Here is a 5,285-nt window from a genome sequence, read left to right on the forward strand (position 1 = left end):
GATGACCCAGAGGGATGGGATGGGGAAGGTGGTGGGAGGGGGGTGGTTAAGAATGGGGAACACATGTACATACATGGCTGATTCATGTGAATGTATGACAAAAACACTACAATATTTTAAAGTAATTAACCTCCAATTAAAATTTTTAAAAAATGAAAAATTTGGATGCACTGATACCTAAGTGTCATTCCATTTCCAATATTTTATCCTTGTTTGGTTCTATCAAGAAAATTGTATATAGATTAATATACCAGTAGATTACATTTAATATGGAAATCTGTGTACAGGGTTGAATCACGCTACTGGGTTCAAAGTTCAACTCAGTCATTTATTAGCTGAACAATCTTGGGCAAGTTACTTCACTTCTTTGCCTTGAGCTCTGCATTTGAAAACTGGAGATAATAATAAGACCTAGGGTTATTACAAGCATTAAATAAACTAATACATGTGATGTGCTTAGAACAGTGACTGGCACATAGTAATGTTAGTTATTATTAGTTGTTCATTTTCCTGTCAGGACAAATTATTTTATTTCAAGGTTTGCTTGATCATACTAAAAGGCACAACAAGGCATTTCATGTTTGTTTTCCATATGTTTTGGGGAAGAGTATTGTCTTTAGTCTGCAAGGGAGTTCCAGAATTTCTTTATACATTTACTTTTTTCCCCACAAATATAGAATTATAGAACTATTGAATATTAGGGCTTGATGGGATTTTGAAATCATCAAAGCTGGTAATTTTCTTTTCTTTCCTTTTTTGACAATATTTTAATTTTTTAATGAACATTTTTATCCAGCTTTATTGAATTACAATTGAAAAAGATTGTATATCTTTAAGATAAATGGAATGATTTAATTCATGTACATATTGTGAAATGATTACCACACCAAGCTAATTAACACATCCACACTCTCACATCATCTCACACCATTGTGTGTGTGTGGCGACAACAATTAAAGCCTACTCTCTTAGCAACTTTCAAGTATCCAGTATATAAAATTGTTTTTCAACAAGACATTTTAATTTTTTGCTTCATTTAAAAAAATAGCACAGTAAACCAGTTTTGATTCCTAAGAATCAAACTCTTATTTGTACTCTTATTTTTAATTCACTGAGTTTTATCAAAATCAATTATTTTATGTTAATGATTTCTTGTCTACATCATAATTTACTTCCTTAAAAAATAAAAATTGTATATATTTAAGGTGTACAGCATATTTCAGTATACAGATATGTATATAGATGAGAGCACCTGAAAGCTAGTTTCTTAGCAAGCTTCCAGTATACAATATCGGAGAAGGCAATGGCACTCCACTCCAGTACTCTTGCCTGGAAAATCCCATGGATGGAAGAGCCTGGTAGGCTGCAGTCCATGGGGTCGCTAAGAGTCGGACACGACTGAGCGGCTTGACTTTCACTTTTCACTTTCATGCATTGGAGAAGGAAATGGCAACCCACTCCAGTGTTCTTGCCTGGAGAATCCCAGGGACGGGGGAGCCTGGTGGGCTGCTGTCTCAGGGGTCGCAGAGTCGGACACGACTGAAGCGACTTAGCAGCAGCAGCAGTATACAATATAGTATTATCAACTATAGTCACTGTAGTGTACATTAGATCCTGAGAACTTATTCATCTTATAACTGAAAGTTTAGTGTCCAGCTAGCTCAGTCTGTAGAGGGTGAGATTCTTAATCTCTTATAACTGAAAGTGTGTGCCCTTTGACCACTATTTCCCCCTACACAGGAATCTTAGAGGAATCTTAGTATTCCTAGGAGATGATTTGAAGGTCATCCTTATGGCCATGCAGGATGGGTAGAAAGGGTGAATCTCCACAGTCACACCTAAAGGCATTGCTTCCATCCACTTTGTATTTTGCAGTTCCTGATAAGAATTAATCTTATTTTGCACATTTCCTCATTTTACAGATGAAGAAACTGAACCACTTCAAGATGCACTGATATGTCCAGGGACACATAGCAGGTTAATAGGAAACCAAATAAGCCATAGGTTTCCAGGTGCCCAACGGACCACATTCTTTACCATGCGGCCATGGAAACGTTCAAACAGATTAAAGTAAAAACAAACAAACTTGCAAACGACAACAACCAGAAAACCCCTGAATATCACTAGGAAATACCAACACATTTTTCCTAAATAGAACTTCCTCCACTTGATAAAAACAGTAAAGACTAAACCAAGGGAACTAGAATTTAAAAGTTAAATAAGATACCAGATATTGGGCCTTTAGATTGTTTTGTAAAAACTTCAGCTCCTTAATCAAATCTAACTACCTTATCTATATAAAAATGAATACTTGATTTTTAAAAGAAGAATCCCAAGGCCAAATAATTCACATGTGTCAGGCACTATGGGATTCAGGGACGAAAAATTCCCTACAGCTTTAAAGCAAGTATTATAATTTGAAGTTTCCTGACAGTTTTTGAAGGAAAATACTAACCTTTCTTTTCTGGGCCAGATGCCAAGTTAGGTAATTAGCCTTTGCCCACTTTCTTTCCTCAAGCTGTTTTAATTAGATAAGAATTCTGCCTTCATTTCCGTTCATAAATTGAATTGTGATGTTGCCACATAACTTTCAACGACTGTTAATGCCCTTGTTTGCTGAACACCTTTCAACGACTGTTAATGCCTTCATTTGCTGAACGGCTTTTCTCTTCAGAGAATGGAAAGGTTTTGCCATAAGTACTTGGCCCTTTTCAAGGTACACAGTGCTTTCCAAGGGTTCAGTTCGGTTCACTTCAGTCCGTCAGTCGTGTCCGACTCTTTGCGACCCCATAAATCGCAGCACGCCAGGCCTCCCTGTCCATCACCAACTCCTGGAGTTCACTCAGACTCACGTCCATTGAGTCAGTGATGCCATCCAGCCATCTCATACTCTGTCATCCCCTTCTCCTCCTGCCCCCAATCCCTCCCAGCATCAGAGTCTTTTCCAATGAGTCAACTCTTCGCACGAGGTGGCCAAAGTCCTGGAGTTTCAGCTTTAGCATCATTCTTTCCAAAGAAATCCCAGGGCTGATCTCCTTCAGAATGGACTGGTTGGATCTCCTTGCAGTCCAAAGGACTCTCAAGAGTCTTCTCCAACAACACGGTTCAAAAGCATCAATTCTTTGGCACTCAGCTTTCTTCACAGTCCAACCCTCACATCCATACATGACCACTTTGGAAAAACCATAGCCTTGACTAGACGGACCTTTGTTGGCAAAGTAACGTCTCTGCTTTTGAATATGCTATGTAGGTTGGTCATAACTTTCCTTCCAAGGAGTAAGCGTCTTTTAATTTCATGGCTGCAATCACCATCTGCCATGATTTTGGAGCCCCCCAAAATAAAGTCTGACACTATTTCCACTGTTTCCCCATCTATTTCCCATGAAGTGATGGGACCAGATGCCATGATCTTAGTTTTCTGAATGTGGAGCTTTAAGCCAACTTTTTCACTTTCTTCTTTCACTTTCATCAAGAGGCTTTTTAGTTCCTCTTCACTTTCTGCCATAAGGGTGGTGTCATCGGCATATCTGAGGTTATTGATATTTCTTCTGGCAATCTTGATTCCAGCTTGTGCTTCTTCCAGCCCAGCGTTTCTCATGATATACTCTGCATATGTGATCCACACAGTCAAAGGCTTTGGCACAGTCAATAATTCCAAGGGTTAGGTAATACTAGATCCCTCAGCTTCAATTCTGCTCCAGAGACACAGAGAGGAATCAATAAGCCATACCTCCCCTGCCAGTCCTGGTATGTCTGAGAGATTAAGGGGAATGCTTTAATAAATTGCTCAGGAAACAGGGTTAACTAGAGTGAAGTTATGCAGTCAATTCCACACTCCACACGCTCTCCCCTCCTCCTTGAAAAACTGCCCAAAGAAACAGTGAATCCATAGATTCACAGAAGACATGTAATCCATTAACCTCATATCTTTCTACAACATGACTTTTCCACAGCAGCAGAACAGCAGTGCACATTTAAGCAGGGCCTTGTACTCAGAAAGAATAGGGTTCTAGTACCAACAACCCTAGAACAGCAAGGTTATTTTAGGCAAGTTACTCAATTTCACAAAGCCTCTTTCCTCAGGCTTACATATTTTTTCACTTAAAATATCTTGGAATTGACCCATATTAACACATGTGATTTCACATTATTATTTTTTAAAATAGCTACACAGTATTTCATTATATAGCTGGACCATGATTTAACTGTTAATGGACATTTAGGCTGCGTTTAGTCTCTTGTTCTGGTAGGCAATGCTGCAGTGCGGATGGGCCATCACACACATAGGAATATATCTCTGTAAGATACACTTTATAAGTGGAAATTTTGGGGAAAAACATATTTGTATTTGAAAGTTGGATGGATAGTGCCAAATTGTTCTGCACTGTGGCTGTCCCGTTATATCCAGGCCTGTCAGTGACGTTTCCTCATGGAAATCTTTATGAAATTGTTGGGTGAAAAAGCATATCATGCTGGTTTTATGTTCTCTTGTCACCACTAAGGGTGAGCATTCTTTCATGTTTTAAAGAACCTTTCTGTAACTGCTCAGTCTTGTGCATTTTCTCTTGGGTGTTGGCTTTCCTCCTACTAGAATGTAAGAACTGCTTGCTGCTGCTGCTGCTGCTGCTGCTAAGTCACTTTAGTCGTGTCCGACTCTGTGCGACCCCATAGATGGCAGCCAACCAGGCTCCCCTGTCCCTGGGATTCTCCAGGCAAGAACACTGGAGTGGGTTGCCATTTCCTTCTCCAATGCATGAAAGTGAAAAGTGAAAGTCAAATTGCTGAGTTGTGTCTGACTCTTTGCGACCCCATGGACTGCAACCTACCAGGCTCCTCCACCCATGGGATTTTCCAGGCAACAGTACTGGAGTGGGGTGCCATTGCCTTCTCCGAAGAACTGCTTATATACACGAAAATAGTCTTTTGTCTGTGTATGAATTGCAAATATAGATATGTCTATGATTTTTTTAAATATCATATTTAGAAAGGTCTTTCTCACTCTGAAATTAAAAATTAAAATCTCCCAACTTCCTTTTGAATATTTTGGTTGTTCAAAAGTCACTTATTAAATAATACACTAATCTCCAATTGAATTTATCATAGCCTAAATTTCTGTACATCTTTTAATATATGCTTGGACTTACTACACTGTCTTGCTGATTTTTTGGTCTTTTCTTATGCAAAAAAATACTGTTTTAACAATTAGACTATTAAAATCTAATATCTGATAGAGTTGCTGTTCTTTAGTTGCTAAGTTGTGTCCGACTCTTTGTGACCCCATGGGC

Source organism: Bubalus bubalis, chromosome 10 (genome assembly GCF_019923935.1).
Source record: "Bubalus bubalis isolate 160015118507 breed Murrah chromosome 10, NDDB_SH_1, whole genome shotgun sequence".
Classification (NCBI taxonomy): domain Eukaryota; kingdom Metazoa; phylum Chordata; class Mammalia; order Artiodactyla; family Bovidae; genus Bubalus; species Bubalus bubalis.